Source organism: Chiloscyllium plagiosum, unplaced genomic scaffold (assembly GCF_037043375.1).
Source record: "Chiloscyllium plagiosum isolate Xiang-an unplaced genomic scaffold, Cpla_swu_hap1 HiC_scaffold_9, whole genome shotgun sequence".
In the NCBI taxonomy this organism is placed as follows: domain Eukaryota; kingdom Metazoa; phylum Chordata; class Chondrichthyes; order Orectolobiformes; family Hemiscylliidae; genus Chiloscyllium; species Chiloscyllium plagiosum.
In genome coordinates this window covers 59,090,633-59,105,981 of record NW_028270147.1, presented here as the reverse complement: position 1 = coordinate 59,105,981, position 15,349 = coordinate 59,090,633, and the positions used below count along the sequence as shown (strand labels likewise).

At 39.6% G+C, this 15,349-nt stretch overlaps 1 protein-coding gene across 2 annotated transcripts in view; it reads left to right on the top strand.

Annotated features, from left to right (window-relative positions):
- Positions 1-466: 466 nt before the first annotated feature.
- Positions 467-15,349, top strand: part of lrrc7 (leucine rich repeat containing 7) — a 688,069-nt gene continuing 673,186 nt past the window's right edge. The window contains exons 1-3 of one of the 2 annotated variants that reach the window (XM_087990651.1): positions 467-541; positions 1,939-2,043; positions 6,107-6,174. The gene's annotated coding sequence lies outside the window, so the exon portion shown is untranslated. Of the gene's footprint in view, positions 542-1,938; positions 2,044-6,057; positions 6,175-15,349 lie in introns of those variants that run through there. The other variant, XM_087990652.1, reaches the window with a different exon arrangement.

Genomic DNA, 15,349 nt, shown 5'->3' with positions numbered 1-15,349 from the left:
CATAGAAACTGTTTTTAGTTTATGCTGCCCTCACTTACATGCTAAAATTTCCAGCAAGAAAGGAGGAAGAATGTGAGTGAATGTTATGCAATCTGTTTGGATAATGTGACTTGTCATGGCTTAATAATTACACAACACCAGGTTATAGTCCAACAGGTTTGTCCGTTGGACTATAACCTGGTGTTGTGTGATTTTTAACTTTGTACACCACAGTCCAACACCGGCATCTCCAAATCATGGCTTAATAATTGCTAGTGTGTGCAAGGTACAAGCTGTGGTTTTAGGGATTGCAACTGCGTTACATATGTGAATGTTAGTTATGAGACTTGATTTATAAAGATTTTTGGTTGTTGCATGAGGGAGGTATGACAACTGGAACAATAGGTGAGGTTAGTGGTATGATGCATTCATATGACCTTTGAAAGTTGTGATACAGATAGACAAGGTGGTTAAAAAAAAGGAGTTCGGAACGCTTGCTTTTTTTGCCCAGACATGAGAGTATAGGAGTTGGGATGTTATGTTGTATTTATACAGGATGTTGGTGAGTCCACATTTTTGGAATACAATGTATAGTTCTAGTTGCCCTGCTTTAGGAAGGATATTATTCAATTGGACAGGATGCAGAAAAGATTTACAAGGATATTACCTGGACTGGAGGATTTGAAATGTGAGAAAAGGCTGGCTAGGCTGGGACTTTTTTCACTGGAGTTTGAGGTTGGAGGGTGACCTTGTAGAGATTTATAAAATTATGAGGGACATAGATAAGGTGAATAGCAAAGATCTTTTCCTTAGGATGAGGATGGGGCATATTTTTAAGGTGAGAGGGGAAAGATTTAAAAGGGACCTGAGAGGCAACTTTTTCACGCAGAGGATCGTTTGAGGAATGAATTGCCTGAGGAAGTGGGAGATGCAGGTACAGTTAGAACATTTAAAAGACATTTGGATAGGTGCATGAATAGGAAAGCTTTAGAAGAATATGGGTCAAATACCCATTGTATGAGACTAGTTTAGTTTGAGAAACTTTGTCAGCATGGACAAGTTGGAACAAAGCATCTGTTTCCAACTGTCTGATCCTATGGCTCTATGACTCAATGAAATATATTAACTGACATTAATCACTCCTTTCAGTTAATGAAACTTCTTATAACACTGTGACCTTGTCCTTGGTGCTATAGGTTATGTATTGCCATCTTCACCTACCTTTTTCCCACTGCCTTCTGATTAGGGATCTGGATGGTCTCCTAGGTCACAGGTGTCCCGTGACCTCCACTGACATTTTCCATGTAATGAAAGTCTGTTTAATTGTTAAGACCCCAGCTAATGGAACTACTGGATAAGTCAGAGTGTAGAATGAAACCAGGCTTGATTGTTTTTTCAAAAATATTTAAGAACTGTGCATGCTGGAAATCAGAAGCAAAAACAGAAATTACTGGAAAAAACTCAGCAGGTCTGGTAGCATCTGTGGAGAGAAAGCAGAATTAATGTTTTGGATCACTTGACCAGTTCAGAAGAAGGGTCACTGGACCTGAAATGTTAGTCATAGAATCCCGACAGTGCAGAAACAGACCATTTGGCTCATTGAGTCCACATTGACCTTCCTAAGACCATCACACCCAGACCAACCTCCCCTTACCCTATCCTTGTAACCCTGCACTTCCCATGGCCAATCCACCTAGCCTGCACATCTTTGGATGGTAGGAGGAAACCAGACCACCTAGAGGAAATCCACATTGACACTAGGAAAAAATGCAAACTCCACACACAGTCACCCAAAGCTGGAATTGAATCTGGGTCCCCAGCACTTTGAGGTGGCAGTGCTAGCCACTGCACTGCCTCATTAGTTTAACTTTGCTTTCTCTCTATAGATGCTGCCAGACCTGCTGCCGATAGAAACATCTTACCTACATCCACCCTGTTTATCTTTTAAATACTTCATAGGTTTCAAGACGAACACCTCTCAGTCTTAGAAACTCTGGAGAATTCAGGCTTAGTTTACCCAATCTCTCTTCGTATGACAGTCCCGCCATTCCGGGGACAATTGTCGTGAGCCTTCATTTCACTTTCTCGATGTTAATAATATCTTTCTTGAGATAAGAAGTCCAAAGCTGAATACATCTAGGTGTGGTCTAACCAAACTCCTGTACAATTAAAGAAAGACTTCACCACTGTTGGAGTCAAAACTTCTTGCAATGAAGGTTAACATTTCACTAATCTTCCTAATAGCTCGGTGAATATGAATGTTAGCCTTGAGTGACTTATTGGCAAGGGTACCGAGATCCTTTCGTATATATATATATACACTCTATCCTCTAACCATGTAAGAAATAATTTACACACCTGTTCCTCCTCCAAAGTGGAAAACTTGTCTATTCATAAACCTGTCCAAATCTTCCTGAAGTCACTTTGCATCTTCCTCACAATGTACTTTCCCACTTAGCATGTAATGGGGGGACCCTGAGTTATGAATATCTTGTACTTATGAATACAAGAATGACCTGTTTATTCCTACTTTATTTTCTGTCTGTCAGTCAATCCTTAGTTGATGGCAGTATCTACTTCCTATGTGCTTTTCTAACCAGTCTCCTGTGGGGACTTGATCAAAAGCCTTCCGAAAATCTAAGAATAATATGTCTATCATTTATCAATTTTGTTAGCAACAGCTTCAAAAAAACTCCAAATTTGCAAAAGATGATTCCCAATTCGTTAATCTATGCTGCCTTTGTAGATCATCATCAATCAGGTGTCTATTTATCTCATCATTTCTAATAGATTCTTACATTTTCCCACTACTGACGTAAGGCTCACAAGTCTGCAGTTCCCTTTTTTTCTCTCACTCCTTTCTTAAATGGTGTTGTGATATTTACTACCTTCCAAACCGCAGAAATCATTCCACAATCCATAGAATTTTGGGAGATAATCACCAGTTTATTGATTGTGTCTAGAGTCACCGTTTTCAACATTCTTGGTGGTGATAATCAGATCCTGAGGATATATCAACTTTCAGACCCAATTAACATCTCCAGTACAATCTTCTTATACTAATTTCCTTCAACTCCTCATTCTCCATAGCCACTTGGGTCTCTAGTTCTGAGTGATTTCTGGTATCTTCTTCAGTATAAAGAGACAAAGTTGTCATTTTTTCTATTCTGCTGACTCTGCCTTGAATGAACCCACATTCTTTTTAGCCAATTAGAGTCATAGAGATGTACAGCACGGAAACAGGACCTCCGGTCCAACTTGTCCATGCCGACCAGATGTCCCAATCTAATCTAGTCCCACTTGCCAGAACCTGGCCTTCAAACCCTTCCTATACATATACAATAGTCATATACCAGATACCTTTTAAATGTTGTAATTGTACCAGCCTTCACCTCTTCCTCTGGCAGCTCATTCCATACACACACCACTCTCTGTGTGAAAAAGTTGCCCCTTAGGTCTCTTTTATATCTTTCCCCTCTCACCCTAAATCTATGCTCTCTAGTTATGGACTCACCCACCCCAGGAAAAACACCTTGTCGATTTATCCTATCTATGCCCTTTATGATTTTATAAACCTCTATTAGGTCACTCCTCAGCATCTAATGTTCTAGGGAAAATAGCCCCAGCCTATTCAACATCTCCCTAAAGCTCAAATCATCCAACTCTGGCAACATCCTTGTAAATCGTTTCTGAACTCTTGCAATTTAAAACATCGTCCCGATAGGAAGGAGACCAGAATTGCATGCAATAATCCAAAAGTAGCCGACCCAACATCCTGTACAGTTGCAATATGTCCTCACAACTCTTATACTCAATGCTCTGACTAATAAAGGAAAGCATTCCAAACTCCTTCTTCATTATCCTATTCACCTGCGACTCTACTTTCAAGGAGCTATAAACCTGTACTCCAAGATCTCTTTGTTCAGCAACACTCACTAGGGCCTCACCATTACATGTACAAGTCCTGCTAAGATTTGCTTTCCCAAAATGTAACACCTCGCATTTATCTAAATTAAACTCGATCTGCCATTCCTCAGCCCATTGGCTCATTTGTTCAAGATCCCTGATTCCTTTCTATGCACTCATAGAAACTTGAACAGTCAGTCAAAATTTTTTTTGCTAGTTTGCATTCATATTCTATATTCCTGTTCTTGATAAAATTTCTTGGTCCTCCGCCTGTTCTATAAAATCTCCTGATCCTCAGAGTTACTGCTGTTTTTGCCTTTCTTAAATGTTGAGAGGCCTTGAATACTCATTTCCCAGTCCCAGTACTAAAATGTTATAAAATAAATTGATAATTTTAGTAAGTTACTATTATTTTTACAGTTTTAACATAAGGGATTATGTTTCGGTTTTATTTTATGTCCTTATTAAATGGAAAAGCTATACTTTATAACATTTATAAAGTGGATTTTTAAGAGCCTGCACAAGTATAGAGTCATAGAGGAGAAAGTGAAGATGCTGGAGATCAGAGTCGAGAGTGTGGTGCTGGAAAAGCACAGCAGGTCAGGCAGCATCCGAGGAGCAGGAGAATCAATGTTTCAGGCATTAGCCCTTCATCAGGAATGAAGGGCTTACACCCGAACCATTGATTCTCCTGCTCCTCAGATGCTGCCTGACCTGCTGCGCTTTTCCAGCACCACACTCTCGACTATAGAGTCGTAGAGTCACACAGCATGGAAACAGACCCCTTGGTCCAACCAGTTCATGCCAAACATAATCCCAAACTAAACTAGTTCCACCTGTCTGCTGCTGGCCCATATCCCTCCAAACATTTCCTATTCACGTATCTATCCAAATGTCTTTTAAACATTATGTTTGTACCCACATTCACTACTTCCTCAGGAAGTTCATTCACGCCCTGTGTAAAAAAAAATTGCCCCCATGTCTTTTTTAAATCTCTCTCCTGTCACCTTAAAAAATGCCTCCTCGTCTTGAAATCCCCCATCCTAGAGAAAAGACAACAGCCATTAACCCTATCTATACCCCTCATAATTTTATAAACTCTCTAAGGTCACCTCTCAACTTCCTATGCTCCAGTGAAAAAATCCCAGCCTTTCTTTATAACTCAGACCTTCCATACCCAGCAACATCCTGGTTAAGTCTTTTCTGAATCCTCTCCAGCTTAATAATATCCTTCCTGTTTTACTTCCTTCTTGTCCCAAAAGCACTGAAACATGTTGGAATAATGTTTCACAAGTGCGTTGCAGCTTCCCTCTTGCTTAGTTATCTAGTTCCTTTTTATTTCCAGCTGTATGTTATGTCTTTTATCCTTTCTCTTATTATACAGTTCTTTCTTAGTCTTTTGCAGCCATCTGTCATTTTTTTGTTTCTTTTCTTCTCTTCCTCTACATTTTAGCATTTAAATTTTGTTTCTATTCAACTTTTAATTGAGAAATTTCAGTGAAACAGCAGAAAGAATTACAAGATAGAATGTTAAAATATATTCCTGTGCTATTGGATACAGACTTTTCTGCATGTGTAAAAGAGACTAGGATAAGTCATTAGAGGCTTTGATATAACTGGGAAACCTGCAAATTTGTAGAACAGTAAATGGACAATATGTTTGAAGCTCAAACCATCTCTTTGAAATTTGTAATTGCAAAATCTGTCTTACTTTGATCTTAATGTGCTAAGTAGCTTGACAATAAGCATATAGGATTGATTTTACAATGCATCATATTATGAAGATACAGATCTAAATTTCTGACTCATAACTGACCTAGGATATGGTTGAGCAAACAAATTATTAATTATTGCAGATGCAATGAAGTTGTCAAATATTTGAACATGATTTAGCAGTAACTTAAGGATCAGACAAAATTTTCTGCTGCAGGAAACCCAGATACAACACGATGACACTCTCAGCAGAATACACAAGTGCAAAACAAAACCCTTGCACATCTGAGTACTAGTGCTTTGGGAGGCTACTGCAAATAAAGCTTCCCATTCCAGCAAGACCTACACTCCACAGCTGGCACTGCATTGGTTGTTGCAATCAAAATACTGTAGCACTGGATTTCTTTACTTCGTGCACGTGTCATGTCATCCGTCAAGCTGTATTGCGTGTTTTTAAGCAGTTTGACTGCCATGTTTACCAAAGTAAAACTTACATCACTTTCACCAGGTCTAGCCAGAAGCAACAGGGTAGCATTCTGGGGCTCACACGGATAACATATTGTATTTCATGTCCAGGTAATTATTCACTTCACCAACACAGTTCTTTTGTCAATATTGCTCTGTTGTATGTAGGCTCCAAATTACAGCAGTTACTTTGAAGTGTGCTGAATTTTCAATTTTGATTTTTCTCTCTCTGAAAATTTACAGGTGTATACAATTAGAAGAACCAAGTGCTCTGTATGTTTTGTCCAAGGAAGGAAAATATTTTGCATTTGAAGTTTTTCTCTCATAATTTATCTAATTGATGAACAGTTTTGCATTTTCTTTCTAATTGTTCTCTTGGAAATGCTACTGTTCTTATTTTCTGTCGAGCATATTGTAAGGAAATGCTTCACAACTAATCCTATGTCTTGTGAGTCATCAAGCTTGCAAATTTGGATAACAATTAATGACAGACAGAAATAGAAGAGATGGAGGCGTTGATAGACAGTGGGCTTTAAGGAACCCGAGCCAGCAGATATTTTTATAGCAACTCTTATGAGAAAATTACATACTTATGTCATTGACACAGCAGCATATTTAAATCCACTCAAAATAATGATTAAGATGGTTGTGCATTTGCTTTATTTTCCCTGTTGTACAAACTGATTTGAAGGCCACAAGTAAATTTGCTTTTCTGTTCTGTTGATTTAAGAAAATAACATGGCAAATGATAAACAGTGAAGTTATTTTTACCTCTGCCACAACAACAACAAAAAGATGATTTAGCAGCAATCTAGATGAGCGATTGATTTGAGCTACAGATGCAGGTTTCATCCTATGCCATAGGACTTGATGTTCTTGTGAGATGAGCAATATTGATGCATATTTTGCTATCTGTACACCAATCTTGGCACTGATAATTTAATCCCGATTTTCCTCTTTTTAATTAGGAGTACATATAACAAGCTTGCAGCAAAAATGCCAGTCACTGGCCATTGCTGATATATGATTTTGCTTTGTGTGGATTAAGTAATACGTGATTGTTTAGTTGTCTTTTGTAGGTGTTTTTAAAAAAATTCCTGAGCATCGTATTTAACCCACACAAGATCAGTGAAGTGGCAGAGTAGCAATAATAAATAATTAAGAAAGAAATGCTTGAAAGAAAATAATTATATTACTCATTTGACAATGTGATTTGGGATGGAAATGTGTTGCTGGAAAAGCGCAGCAGGTCAGGCAGCATCTAGGGAACAGGAGAATCGACGTTTCGGGCATTAGCCCTTCTTCAGGAAGGGCATTCCTGAAGAAGGGCTAATGCCCGAAACGTCGATTCTCCTGTTCCCTAGATGCTGCCTGACCTGCTGCGCTTTTCCAGCAACACATTTCCATCTCTGATCTCCAGCATCTGCAGACCTCACTTTCTCCTCAATGTGATTTGGGAACCTGTTCATCAACTGAATACATTAGCATGCTATTCAAATGTACCTTAACTCAAAATATCATGTCACTGCCAGTAACAATAACAGTTTTTAGTCTAAGTTTCAAAAGACTGTCTGTAACGAGAGAAAAAAGTGATTGCCATGGATTTTATTCATAGACACAAAAGAAGTGGAAAAATATTTCCTAGTATAATTAGTAGCTTAAGTCACCTATTCTGAAACTTGGTCTCTCTCTTTTTCTATTTGTGATCTGTACAACATTGATAAGAATCGTTATATTTTTAATCTGTAAACTTTGTCATGTCAATACAAAGAGATTTTGAAAGATAACAATGGTGGTTCAATTTTTATTAACTTTAGTCTTGAGGCCTTCTAGCCATTGTGAAGAAACTGCTTGGCAGGCTGTTCAATGCCTTAAATGGTTTTATTTTGAGGACGGCTGTTTCCTTCTCTCATGGGCCTTGAAAGTTCTTGTCCTTGTTTCCTTCTCAATGTATTGAAAATATAGGAGTCTGTTATGATAGAAGTAAATACTTATTGTACCTGTACTCTGCTATCATCTATTGTTTTCTGAAGCAGGGTGAAGAGTGGAGTAAATATCTCTAGTCATCCACGATCCAAAGCTTGCCTTGATAGTTTGCGGAATAAAATATTCGACACCTTGTAAAGCTATTTAAGTGCTGTTCTAAAGTGGGAAATGATTTTCAGGAAATTGTTCATTGTAGATGGTTCCACACAAGCTGAACATTAATTAAAAATGGAGAAGGAAAGACTTGTAGTTAATTTTCGGACACTCTACTGGAACGACTGTATAAGATCACAGATGTGCCATTAGTTATACACTAAACTGAGAATTTCTGCCCATCAGAAAATTCCAGGGCAGGTTCCTATTGTTTCCTTGTGCCTGTGAGGAAATGCCAAAGGAATTGCTCTTATAAACATTTATTAATTTTTTAATGGGATGTGGACATCGAGTGAGTAGGCCATCATTTATTGCCAATCCATAGTACTCCAGAGAGTAGTAAAGTATCAACCACATTGCCTTGAATCTGTCGGCCAAACCAAGTAAGGATGGCAGATTTCCTACCCTCAGAACATCAGTGAACTAAATGACATTTTGTTACGACAATCAACAGTTGCTGCATGGCTGCCTTTTGGCAAATGTTTTATTCAGGTTTTTAAAATGGCATTCAAATTTCACTATCTGCCATGTTGGATTCAAACTCATGTCCAGTTATTCTGAAATAATCCAGCCCTAAGAAATGAGACTACTGTTCAGAGTATTTCTTCTTCTAGAGTGCTTTTATCAGTTGACTGTGCTTTCCAGTGTCCAGGAAGGCTTCACTTGTTAACACTTCATTCACTTTCAGCTGTGTCCCTACTGCCTTCCACATATCTGCATCTCTAACTTCCACAACTACCTTCCTTGCCAGCTGCTTCTGAGAGCAAAGTACTTATTTGGTTCCTCGACCATTTATTTGTTCCCCACTACTACTCCAGCGTCATTTTCCAGCAGTCCGATATCCACGTTTGCCTCTCTTTTGCCCTTTATGTATCTAAAGTAACCCTTGCTATCTTCTTTTATATTACTAGCTAGCTTACCCTCATATTTAATCTTACCCCTCTTTATTTCTTTTTTCATTGTTCTCTGTTAGTTTTTGTAGGCTTCTCAATCCTCTGGCTTCCCTCTGCCCTTCACCACATTATATTCTTTCTCTTTTGCTTTTATGCTGTCACCGAATTCCCTTGTCAGCCTTGGTTGCCTCAGGTCCAGAGTATTTCTTTAATGCATGTTTGATGGTTAATGGGACCTGGTTGTCTTTGTTCATAAGTAACTGAAAGCTAACATGCTGGTGCAGCAAGCAATTTGGAAGCCAAGTGGTATGTTAGTTTTTATTACAAGAGGATTTGTTTCCAGGAATACACATCTTCTTTCAATTGTATAGAACACTGGTGAGACTGTACCTGGAGTACTGTATGTTGTTCTACTCCCTTGCCTAAGGAAGGAGATAATTGCCTTTGAGGGAGTGCAACAAAAGTGTACCAAACTGATTCCTGGGTTGTGGGAGTGCCAATAAGGATAGATTGAGGAGCTTGCTCCTGTATCTTGTGGAGATTAGAACAATGAGAGTTGATCTCGCTGAAGTTTGCAGAATTCTATAAGGGATACACAGAGAAGATGGAATAAAAATGTTTCTCTTGGGTATAATACAATAATGTTTTGATGAGGATAACTGGATTTAAAACATTAACTCTGCTTTCTCTACATAAATGTTGTGAGCCTTCCTGAACTTCTTCGGCAGTTTGTTTCCCCAGCTGTTGGGATCTAGAATCCGGGTCACAGTCTCTGAATAAATGGCAAGCCATTTGGGACTGAGATGAGGAGGAAGTTTTCCATTCAAACAGTAGTGAGTCTTTGGAATTCTGTACCCCAGAAAGCTATGGAAGCTGAGTCATTAAGTAAGTTCAAGACTGAGTTTAATAGTTATCTAATTACTAATGACATCAAGGGATACAGAAGTATGGAACGTGTCACTTCAGGTAGATGATCAGCCATAACCTAGACCATCAGAGTAGGCTTGAGGGATTGAATGACAAAAAGTCAGCAGCTATATGAAATCTGATGAATGACACAGTGCTCTGATACAAGCTGGCCACATCATCACATTTTCAGCTTGTACAATGAAAAGAGAGGGCACCACAGTGTAGTTGATAATTCACTCATCTATGATGAGAAGTTGGTCATTCCAAGAGAACTGAGATTCGACATACTACACTAGTTATACCAAGAACATTTGAGCAAACCAAACATTGAGCCAGTGCAAGGTATTCTGCTTGATGACCTTTCCTCTTCCAGCTAACTTCAGCTGCCTGTTATGTGTTTCCTTGTACTGCATGAAAGAGGCAAATGCGTTACTGATTATGTGCAATCTGTTTTGGCTGGTGTGACCATTGAATAGCTGGCAGCATGTGCAAGCTTTGAGAAGAAGGTGTGAGGTTTGATACAGTGTAGATGAATGAGGATGGAGTGAAGCATATAATTATTCGGTGGAAGATCTAATGATCAGATTAGTTGGTGAATAATGTTGGTGCTTGGGACTAATGGTGCACTAGGAGAAAGTGAGGACTGCAGATGCTGGAGATCAGAGCTGAAAAATGTGTTGCTGGAAAAGTGCAGCAGGTCAGGCAGCATCCAAGGAGCAGGAGAATCGACGTTTCGGGCATAAGCCCTTCTTCAGGAATGAGGAAGGTATGCCAAGCAGAAGATAAAAGGTAGGGAGAAGGGACTTGGGGGAGGGGTGTTGGGAATGCGATAGGTGGAAGAAGGTTAAGGTGAGGGTGATAGGCCGGAGAGCGGGTGGGGGCGGAGACGTCGGTAAGAAGATTGCAGGTCAAGAAGGCGGTGCTGAGTCCGATGGTTGGGACTGAGATAAGGTGGGGGGAGGGGAAATGAGGAAGCTGGAGAAATCTGCATTCATCCCTTGTGGTTGGAGGGTTCCTAGGTGGAAGATGAGGCGCTCTTCCTCCAGGCGTCGTGTTGCCGTGGTCTGGCGATGGAGGAGGCCAAGGACCTGCATATCGTTGGTGGAGTGGGATGGGGAGTTACTGTTCCATATATCACCCACACTGAGCAATTTTTTCTTAGTGATTCTTAACTCCATGGTATCATTGCAAGATTACTCCAGAATCCTGAAGCACTAATACAACAATCTCCTTTGTAGGATTTGAGAGATGCAGGCTTCTAGGTAGTTCAGTTCTGTTCTCTCTTATTGTGTACCATGTAGTCCTGAAAACGAAATGGCAGATTTTTGTGGCACCATGTTGAGAATGGTGCATTTAAAAGAATGTTGGAGTTCATTGAACCTGACCACTCATTTGATGTAATTGATATTTGTGTTGCATTGCGTCCATATCCTCAGGGTGTGATGTGGCATAGACCCATGTGTCTACTCTCTCCTGCTGTATTTTGGGGTGGCTGACGGTCCTTCATAGTCCCTTGGGTACAGAATATTTTGACTATCTTCTATCCCTTCCATCAAGGCCTTCCACCTTGCAGCATTGGAAAATCTTAGAGCATTCTTTTCCAATGTTTTGCAGACCAGATTTATTTCCAGCTTGACTTCAAGTCGCCTTTTGACCTCCCTTCTAGGAGATGTGGGTAACTTTAACCAATGCAAACTACCTTTTAAGACTTTGGCCACAAGCATATGAGGAGGGCCCATTGAACAAACAACAATCCCATGCAGCAAATCCCATAAGAAACTATGAAGTTGACGTATTACCCGCTTTGCACTGTGCAGGGGCAAATTAATCATATGTTCCCATACCTTCGCCTGTTTTCAGGCCTATCCAATTTAGTCCCCTATTTATTTTAATTGATCTAACAGATTTTTAAAATGATTGCTACCACTAACTTGTGCTTACCACAAGTTAATTGACTGTTTACATAACTTATTATATTATAATTATTTTGAATTGCATTGTGTTCATCCATAACTGCATTGTGGATGATTTAATTAAAGTAATTAAAAGTATATATTCTTGCAACATGAATTAAGTTTCTGTATCAAATTGAAGCAAGAGGCATAAACTGTTCATTTATTTTTTTTTAAACTTAAAAACTACTTAAGTGGTGATTGCAGTCCATTTACCATTGATTTGTATTTAAATTGTGTATTTTGCTCAGAGTAATACACAGGCATGTATTTTGAAATATAGAAATAGTTGTTGGGAATTGAGTTTGCTTTTAAGTCTTTATCAGGAATGCATGGACAGGAGCTGGAAACCCAGTTACCGTGAGAATCTTTTGCAGTAATTAGGGTGAGGGAGTGGGTAATATAATTGTATTGCAACTATGAGAATGTTAATGCTTTGTGCTGGATAGTCAGTTAGAGGTGGACTCAGATTCTGAATCTTTTAGTTGCCATTTTGGGCCATGCTGAATGGCAGCTGACCTACATAGAACATAGAACATAGAACAATACAGCACAGAACAGGCCCTTCGGCCCACAATGTTGTGCCGAACATTTATCCTAGCTTAAGCACCCATCCATGTACCTATCCAATTGCCGCTTAAAGGTCGCCAATGATTCTGACTCTGCCACTCCCACAGGCAGCACATTCCATGCCCCCACCACTCTCTGGGTAAAGAACCTACCCCTGACATCCCCCCTATACCTTCCACTCTTCACCTTAAATTTATGTCCCCTTAACAACCTATTTTAACAAAACTTTGGAAAGGGTAAAAGGGTCTTTCCTAGTTGTACTCAGCACATGTTTGGGTGCAGGGGACATTGGCTTCAATTTTGACTGTCTTTCAAAATTTTGTTGCTGAGACTCATAGGAAAATTCATAGGAGAGTTGAGTAGTTCACAAGGCCTGATGTAAAAGGTAAAATAACTTCTCTTTATAACTTTTTAAGCTAATCTACCAGACTCAAACTTTCAACCATTCTTAATGGTGAAGAATTTTAAAATATATTCATCAAATTTTACATAGAAAAGGAGACCATTCAATCCATCGTATCTGTATTGGCTTCTGAAAGCGCTACCCAGCTAGTTCCGTTCTCCATCCCTATCTCCTTAGCCCTCCAAGTAAGTCACCATTAAAAAAAATCTCTAAGAGGGTGTGGTTCAGCTACATGGAAAATTATGGAAAAAGTTAAAGGGATAGAGGGATCAGCAGATGTTAAAAAAATTTCCAGAACAAGCATTACGACAAGAGTATAGAAATGGTCAGGAATCTAACTATAGGTACAGCAGGTAACAATGAGAAGAGGGGTAGTCACCCATCGAACTGAGTGTGTTATACTTAAATACATTCAATACACAAAACAAGGTAGATGAGCTTGTAGTGGAAAATGAAGTTGCCATGTATATTGTTGTAGGTGTCATAGAGATGTGGCTGAAAGGGGATCAAGGATAGGAACTAAATATCCAAGGATATGGGTCCTATCAAAAGAACAGGCAGATGGGCAGAGGGTGCTGAGTTGCCTTAATAGTGGAAAATGAAATTAAATCGATAGCAAGAAGTGATATACAATTGGAAGGTATAGAATCTGCAGAGTAGAGTTGAGGAACCACAAAGGAAAAAGACCCTGATGGGAGTTATGTACAGGCCTCCTAGCATTAATCAGGATGTGGGGAAGAAATTAAATTGTGAGATAGTGCCTTTCTTACATGGCTTTTCTCTGACAATAATCATCGTAGGAAGAAGGGTCTATTGACCCAGATACCTCCACTTGAGTTCGACAACCAGGTGATTGGGTCCTGATCAAGACCTGGAAAGATACCAAACTCCACCCGAGCTGGGAGGGACCATTCCTAACGCTCCTGACTACTGAGACAGCTGGTCGGACTTCTGAGAAAGGGTGGAGTCATCACACTCGCATCAAAGGTCCTGTGAACACCCCATTGGAGGAGTGGCACGCTCATCCTACAGACAACCCTCTGAAAGTTAAGCTGAGAAAGAGGAAATGAACTAAGATAAAAGACTCTTTTAATATTTGATGATATATATTGTATTGATTGTAAGGGTTGCGTGGACTCACCTCTCCCTGGCGCCTAAAAAGATTAAGATAGGGCGATAGGAAGGTAGATATTGGTTAGAAATGGGTGGGTATTGGTATAGTATTATAATAATAGTAATACTAACTGTTCGAGGAAATGGGAGAAATCACTTTACTACACTATGCCAAAATTATGCTGAACAAAAGGGACTTACTAATTGTTGGGTCTGTGCAGAGATCCCACACCATGGCGAATCTGGGATCCCCACCTCGGTAATACCGTTTACCAAAAAGGATATAACTTTGCAGGATCGTTCCCTAGACCGGCTCCGAGAACCACGGGTATTATCGATAGCTTTATAATTTCCCCACCGGAAGGAGCAGTGAATACCACCTGATTTTGTAATCAGAATGATGCCGCACCTTTCCAATTAGGAAAATCATCTTGTGTCTCCACCAGCCAAGCCACGGCCAAGACTGTTCCCCAAATATTAAATGGAACCTATTGGGTATGCGGCCGGAAGGCCTATCCATTTATAACCGGGGAAAAATATGTTTGAATGACCGAATGTATATGTTTTGATGTTGATGAGTCAGTGCCTCAAAACCAGAAAGGCTGGAGTGGCCGCTGTTACCTTACTTATATAATTCCTCACCTCCGATTAGAAAAACATGAACACAACCTGAGGAAGGAAGGGGGAGTAAAACGTAAGACCCGATAGGTCTCTGACCATCTGTTGTGGACACTATTCCCAAGCTACGGCACTGCAAGGACAGGGGTAGAGATACATAAACTGGCGGCTGCCCTTGAGAAATTAATTAATAATACCTCCGACGTAATGGGAGAAACTCAGTCCCAAATATCGGCCATAACCACCGAAATGATTGCCATAAGATTAACAGCTTTACAGAATCGAATGGCTCTAGATTATTTCTTGGCCAAAAAAGGGGGAACCTGTGCACTAATTGGTAAGGAATGTTGCATCTTCATCCCAGACACCACTTCCCTAGTGGAAGATAAGGCAGAAATAGTAAAGAAAAAGATAAAGAATATAAAAGAAATTGAGAATAAACTTTGAAAAGATGAGAGATGGGAATGGGGTGATTGGGGACTGACCAGTTGAGAAAATGGTTAGCTAATTTAGGCATTTATGTATTACTGATAATAGTAGGTTTAATAATAGGATTTAACGTGTTAAAGTAGATAATGAGTAAGTTGATAATGTCCTTAGGAGGACAACAAATCAATGATGGTCATGACAAAAGTAAGCACACAAGAAAGAGTAATAGAAACGGCAAGTTTGTGAGCCTCTACACCTTA